Here is a 7,955-nt window from a genome sequence, read left to right on the forward strand (position 1 = left end):
GCCATGAAGTGATGGGACCAGATACCATGATCTTCATTTTCTGAATGTTGAGCTTTAAGCCAACTTTTTCACTCTCCTCTTTCACTTTCATCAAGAGGCTTTTTAGTTAGAAATAGTTAAAAACATTTCCTGATAGGGCTGTATACAGTACCTGAGTGCCCCCAAGTGCCCAACAATTTTGCCAATACTTAGTGTTGTCAATGTATTTCATTTTAGTTATTCTAATGACTTTTTACTGGCAGTTCTTTCTGGTTTTAATGTTCATCTTCCTAATGAATAATAATTTGAACACATATTCGTTCATACCATTAGAGGTTCATTTACATTCCTTTTAGCATAAAATTTTAATGAGCTGTTTTTTTCCTCTATTAATTGTGGCATTTTGATTCTCAGATATATGCACTGTGAATATTTTCTTCATCTGTAGATTTCCTTTTCACTTATATCTTTTTCAGTAAGTAAGTTGGTTTTTATTTTGATGAAGTTTAATTTTTTTGTTTTTGTTGTTTTGGAATCCACTTGTGTGCTGAGAAATTTTTTTCCTTTCCTCAAGTTCATGACAATGTTATCCTCTATAAATTTTTTTTAGCATCTTTATAGTTTCAGCTTTCAAATTTAGGTTTATATTATATTGTAAATAAAGATGTTTTACACTGTGGTAAGAATTAAGGTTCATTTTAGTTTTCATACAGATATCCATGCAGTCGTTCTATCCACATAAAGATATTTTTATGTCACTGAAGTTCATTGATTTCTCTGATTAAAGTCAATTAATTATGTTTTGGGCTTTTACTGACCTCATGATTTTCCTTCACAATGTATTGATCTATTTTTATATAAATACAAGATCACTCCTACGATATGTGGAACACTAAGCAAATATGTTCTGTAGGGTCTTACTTAGGAAAAAAAATTTCCTTAGAATTCTTTTTAAAAAAACCACTGGCTTGTGTTAAATGAATTATTTATAGATGATGACTTAGAATAATGGATAAAAATGCATTTATTTTTGTGCTAGTTTTCTAAGGTTACCATTACAAAGTACCACAAACTGAGTCGCTTGAGCCCAGAAATTGGTCATGTTAGAAGTTCCAGAGCTTAGAAGTCCCTGATTAAGGTATCAGAGGGCTGATCCCTTCTGTTGGCTATGCAGGAGAAACTGTCCCTTGCCTCTCTCCTAGCATTTGTTGGTTTGCTGGAAACCTTGGTGTGTAAATGTATTATCTTGATCTTTGTTTTCATGTCTATATAACATTCTCTTTGTGTGTATGTCTCAGTGTCCAAATTTTCTTTTTTTTTTAAATAAGAGCACTAATCATATTGGATTAGGAACCCACTTTACTTCCTCATGCGAAGAGTTGACTCATTAGAAAAGACTTTGATGCTGGGAGGGATTGGGGGCAGGAGGAGAAGGGGATGACCAAGGATGAGATGGCTGGATGGCATCACTGACTCGATGGACATGAGTCTGAGTGAACTCAGGGAGTTAGTGATGGACAGGGAGGCCTGGTGTGCTGTGATTCATGGGGTCGCAAAGAGTCGGACATGACTGAGTGAATGAACTGAACTGAACTGAACTGACTGAACTTACTTCAGCATGACTTCATCTTAACTAATGACATTTGCAATGGACTTATTTCCAAATGAGGTGACATTCTGAGGTACTAAAGGTTAGAACCTTGTTATGTGAGTTCAAATTCTTACTGATGAAGCCAAATCCAGCCTCTGTACCCAAATATCAAATTAATTTTGAGACATAGGTTGGAGTGAAATAGAAAAGAATAACTTTATTGCTCTGCCAGGCAAAGAGATCACAGTGAGGTAATGTCCTCAAAACTGTGTGTCCAAATTTGGAGAGGTTAGTGAGTAATGATTATAGTAATGGTTCAAAGAGGTCATGATCAGCTTGTGGACATTCTTCTGATTAGTTGGTGATATGGTAAGTGGGAGTCAGAATCACCATGCTTCTGGTTCCAACTGGTCTGGGGTCTCTGTGTTTGTGAGCAGCATACTGTTAATTTCTCCAACCTGGTAGGAGTTTCAGTATCTGCAAAACAGCTCAAACATATTGTTACATATATATGTATGTATGTATACCTGCTCACTAGAACTCAGACAAGGTCAAAGAAGCTGAATGAAGCCTAGTTCCTATAACCAAGATGTGATGGTGCAGGAAGGAAGAAGCCTTTCCAGGGCCCAAGAGTGGGCTCTTGGCTAACACTTAGAAATGAATTATCTAAGGAGACAAATGTGCTGACAAAGCAAGAGACTTCACTGGGAACTGGTGCCTGGATGGACAGCAGCAGCATAATGAACCCAGAACTGCTCTGTCACATGGTTTGCACACCCAGGTTTTATGGTAATAGAGTTAGTTTCTGGCTTGTCCCTGGAAAATCATTCTGACTCAGGGGCACCAGCCCCACCATGCCCCTTCCTGGAAGAGCACTCACTGCTCAGCCAAGATGGAGTCCAAGGATTCTGGGAGGATGCTATGACATATAGACTGGTGTCTCATCTCTTCTTTTGACTTTTCTCAAGTTCTTTCAGTTGGTGGTAGATTGTCAGTTCCGAGTTCTTTACCAGGACCTCCTATTGTGAGATAACTCATGCAGGTGGTTACTATCAGGCTGGCCAAGGTGGGCACCTTGGGTCTGTAGTTCCCTAACCTTTCTGGTCACAGAAAGTTTTTTATGCCCAGGATCTCCACAGGGTCATGGAAGGTACTAATAAGTTCTACAGCCTGGATATTGCCTCTCGGCTCTGAGAAACTGTTCCAAAGAGATAAGAGAGGAGACGGGATATATAGGACTTTTGCTGAAGAAAAAACAAACATGTACTTGAGCATCAAAAGATTATTGCTAATCGTACAAAAATGAGACATCTCAAGTTAATGATTTTAGTGCCTTTCCAAGAGTATGGAATCATTAAATTGATTACTTTGACAATGTATCTAATTATCTAGGACCAATATTTGGTTTTTCTCTCTCTTGAATTCCCCTCACGGCACATGGAGAGAAAAGGGGACTGCACTGGCTGATGGCATCATGGCTTAATGTCAGGCTGGATTTTTTGCTTACTGATATGACAGGGGACATTTTTTATCCACAGGTGTCAGTTACCTTGACCTCACAGAGCCCTACTATCACACTAAATATGGATACTTCCTCCAACTGATTATTCATACTTGCATACAAGATTATATACCATAAATTAGTAAGCAAATCCACTCTTTTACACATGTATTTATTTCTCTCTCGCAGATATACACATCAACATACAAAATGAATAAGCATACTTTCACATTGCACAAAATATCCCTTCAGGTCTAAATATATATACTCTGCCTGCACACGTCCTCAGTCATGTCTGACTCTTTGTGACCCCATGACTGTGACCCTCCAGTCTCCTCTGTACATGGAATTTTCCAGGGAAGAATACTGGAGTGGGTTGCCATTTCCTCCAGGGAATCTACTCAACCCAGGGATTGAACCCATGTCTCTTGTGTCTTCTGCAATACCAGGCAGATTCTTTACCACTATGCCACCTGGGAAGCCCATACATAATCTAACAATAAATTACAGTAATACAGATAAATTTACACTCATGTCATCTCAACCCACATTCTTTTATGTATATTCAAATCCCGTGTCTTTGGATTTGTGTGTACATGGGAGAAAGGAGAATTAGGGGTTAATGCTTCCAGCTTTAGTCTCCGGTCTCAGAGGAAGCCAGTGTGGGTAAGAGGCGGTGGGACCCAGGATGGGTTCAAAGAATTAGTGTCTGGGGGAAGGAAAAGGCTAGACTTTCATAGGTTTTTAAATAGGCTCTAGTAGGTGGTCTCTGTTAAAAGCTGATTTCCAGAAGCCATTTAGAGCTACTTCTGGTCACATTGGAGTTGAGTACCAAAGCAGATCTCAGTGCCCAGAGCCCCATTCATCTCTGTCCATCCCAGGGAGCAGTGGGACTCACAGAGGCTAAAAGGAGCTAGAGGCATGGTGTGCACTGTGCAAAATGGCTGAACTCACTGGGGGCCCCCGATCCACAGACCATGACTGCTGATCTCCAGCCTGATATGGGAAGAAGACTTGCTGCTTGTTCTGTGTCCTCCAGGGAGACTCTAGAAAAGTAGGAAGACTTCCTCCAAACACAGTCCCTCCAGGAAGGAGGTTAGATCTGAACCCCATACCACTCCAGCTTTATTGTCCTTGGTCTTAGTTTAAATACCCCAATGTAAGAAAGCAGAGTGTAAATTTTTCTGAAACTATTCCTTAGCAAGTTCTCAACTCATTTTAGTCTATCCATTCAGGTTTGAACAACATGGATTAAACTGATACTTTTCCAAGTTAATGATAGTGAAAGTATCAGGTTCATTAAGAACAGAGCAGAAAGTGTAGAGGGGAAATAGAAGTGCCTCACAAGGGCTTTCATTTGTCACCTCAGACTTGGGTCACAGGTCGGTTCTGTTCCTATCATGTTCACCCAAGAAACAAAATCTGACAGTGAGAAGTCAGGACCGACAGAATCACATGAGGAAGCTGAGAGGCATCGCTTATGAGGGAAATTTGGTCTGTGAAAAGGTCATTGGAGAGTCTGGGAAATAGATGAATCAGAGGATAAAAACTGGCTTTTCAAAGTGGCTACAGTATATGAGTATCTGGACCTTGGCTGAGAAGAGAGTCACCATCCCTAAATGAGTTTGTACAACAGGTAAGTTATCTGTTAAGTCTCATGGGCAGAAGTCAGTAAAGACGCCATCCTAGAGAATGCAGCTTATACCCTGAGATGCCAAACAATCGATCAGAAACCTATTCTAAAGGCAACCTGTCCAATGATATAGCAGGGTTTCTGGTTTCAAATGCAGATCTTTCTGTAATTCAGAATTGTAGACAATTGTATAAAATTTCACCTGGTGGCTCAGATGGCAAAGAATCTGTCTGCAGTGCAGAAGACCTGGGTTTGATCCTTGGGTTGGGAAGATCCCCTGGAGGAGGGCATGGCAACCCACTCCAGTATTCTTGCCTGGATAATCTCCAAGGACAGAGGAGCCTGGCAGGCTACAGTCCATGGGGTTGCAAAGAGTCAGACATGACTTAGTGACTAAGCACAGCACAGCACATACAATTTCACAGGTTCCCTTTGTCTCTGACTTCTTAATGACAGGCCAACAGTCTCTGCTGTATCCTACCAGAGTGGTTGTTCCAATCAATCACTTCCTACAGATGCAGTGGTGTGGACCACCAAGATCACTGGTTGTGAGTTATGCATTTGGCGCTGAATTATTGTGTAGGCTTGGGCAAATCATGTAACTACTCTGAGCTCTATTTTTCTTATTGTAAATAGAGATGCAAAGTGTGTGTGAGAGAAATAATAAAATGTAAAAGTGTATAGTGTTATATCTACAAAAAATAGCAATGCCTTCTACAACTAATCAAAGCAATTAATACTCACTTGGATAAATTGTATCTTTCGTCAGTGTCTTCACCAGTGCCCAGTCCAAGAATGAGATGGCCCAGGTATTCTTTTCCAGGTGACCTTCAGTGTTAGTGACTATGTTTGTATAAGCAGAGGGTGACACACAAGTGGTAAACCGAAAGGAAGGAGGGAGCCTCTAGCTCAAAGAGAATATATGACTGTTGGAAGGTCAATCCAGGCAGATGGGGTTAAAACAAAACCTAAGTACCCAGATAATGAGTATGTATTTCTAAATTTTCTTTCTTTTTTAATGATCTGTGATTTTGTTTTTAAACCTAAGCCTATAATCACATAATTTACAGATTTTGGGTAATTATATATCTCTTCTAGTTGAATCCTTCTAATGAGTAGTCAAAAGCACCTTTATCAATCACATGTATACAGTAGTTCAACAGTTGTGTTACTGAACAGCATCCTTGTTTGAACGATAATCCAGAGTTATAACAGTTAAGTTAGACCTTATAAAGAATTCACAAGCAAAGTTTATAACATATTTTGTCTCAGAGAATTTAAAAGCTTCTGATCTTAAAGATCATCTATAAAATGTCAGTAGAGTTAAATGCTCTTTATTTGATGCTAAACATAAACCACACTAAAATGTCTTTCATTAAGTAAAAGGAAATTTTTACATAGAAAATTTTGATTAACTTGGCATGTGTGTGCACTCTGTTGCTTTAGGCATGTTGGATTCTTTGAGATCCCATGGACTGAAGCCCACCTGTCTCCTCTATCCATGGGATTTCTCAGGCAGAACACTGGAGTGGGTTGCCATTTCTTGTTCCAGAGTATTTTCCCAGCCCAGTGATTGAACCCGCATCTCCTGCATCGGCAGAGGATTCTTTACCCCTGAGCCACCTGCTGCTGCTGCTGCTGCTGCTAAGTCGCTTCAGTCGTGTCTGACTCTGCACAACCCCATAGACAGCAGCCCACCAGGCTCCACCATCCCTGCGATTCTCCAGGTAAGAAGACTGGAGTGGGGTGCCATTGCCTTCTCCAACTGAGCCACCTGGGAAGCCCTTAAATTGGCATAATTAAAAAAAAAAAAAAAGATAAAGTGAACATTGTCAGTGTATTTTCAGGCCTTGCCTTGACAGGCTAATGAGCACAACTTGAAATCAGGTGAAGCTTCCTCTGTTCTATGAGACAGTGAAGGGATCTTCTCAATATTTAAGTATATTAATATAACCAATTATAGAAATCTGAATATAAAGTCAGTCTTCCATAGGGTTTGAGAAAGCATTCACCATTTCCCTGAAAAGCTTAACATTCCTCAATCAAGTTCAATCATCTCTTTAGAAAGGGAAAACAGTCATAATACTTGCTGAACCAGAATTACTATCAAAATTCAAAAATCTGATAATATTCATTCACCCACAAGCCTATCTGATTTATTCATTAGTATCTTTTTTCAGATAAGCTATCAAGTTTTCCCTTTCTCCCTTCATAATGCCAGCAGAGATCACTTTTGTTCCGGGGATGTATTTCTTGGAATTCACCAAGTACTGTGTCAGCATCTCTCCCCAGGTGATGCCTTTGTTCTTGTTGGCATCTGTGTAAGATAATGCAACAGGCTGAATTGTCTTTCACCCAAGCAGATCATGGAGATTTGGCCTAGTCTTATGCTTGCCTCGCTTCTTCTCAGTATGGCACTGGGCACACTTCTGAAGAAAAATCTTCTTGCTCTTCTCAACATCACCCATATTTAAGTTGTTCTGTCTCCTTATGCGACCAAGAGGTTCCTGCTCACAAGCACAACATCCTTCTAAGTCTCTGTATTGTCACCCTATATAGATAGGAGTGTTTGTTTTGAGCAAACCTATAACTATTATCAGGCTTCCCAGGTGGCTCAGTGGTGAAGAATCTGCCTGCCACTGCAAGAGACATGGGTTCAATCCCTGGGTCAGGAAGATTCCTTGGAGGAAGAAATGGCAACCCTCACCAGCATTCTTGTCTGGAAAATTCCATACACAGAGGAACCTGGTGGGCTATAATCCATATAATCAAAAAGAGTTGGACACAACTGCACACTCAGATGGACCATAGCTATTATCTGAGCTTTGCTTTTGGCTCAGTGGTAAAGAATCCACCTGCCAGTGCAAGAGATATGAGTTTGATACCTGAGTCAGTAAGATCTCCTGGAAAAGGAAATAGTAACCCATTCCAGTATTCTTGCCTGGAAAATCCCATGGACAGAGGAGCCTGGCAGGTTACATTCTATGGGATCTCTAAAGAGTTGTACATGACTTAGCAACTAAACAACAATAGCTATTATTATGAAGGATGGTAAAGGATTCAAGTTAGAGAAAGATAAGGTTTGAACCTACTTCTTTAATAATGTTAAACATCTAGAGAATATCATAATTATTTCAGATTTTCCAGAAATCCTTTCTTTCTTTCTTTTTTTTAACTACTGGATCTGGAATGAAACATTTGTCCATACCCAGAGTTGATTCGTTAAAGGGAGTTTGAAAAGATACTCTTCT

General features: G+C 39.9%; 1 pseudogene; it reads right to left on the bottom strand.

Annotated features, from left to right (window-relative positions):
* Positions 1-6,860: 6,860 nt before the first annotated feature.
* LOC120876679 lies at positions 6,861-7,172 on the bottom strand (annotated as a pseudogene).
* Between the last annotated feature and the right edge of the window lie 783 nt (positions 7,173-7,955).

This window comes from Oryx dammah, unplaced genomic scaffold (assembly GCF_014754425.2).
Source record: "Oryx dammah isolate SB20612 unplaced genomic scaffold, SCBI_Odam_1.1 HiC_scaffold_17, whole genome shotgun sequence".
Taxonomy (NCBI): Eukaryota; Metazoa; Chordata; class Mammalia; order Artiodactyla; family Bovidae; genus Oryx; species Oryx dammah.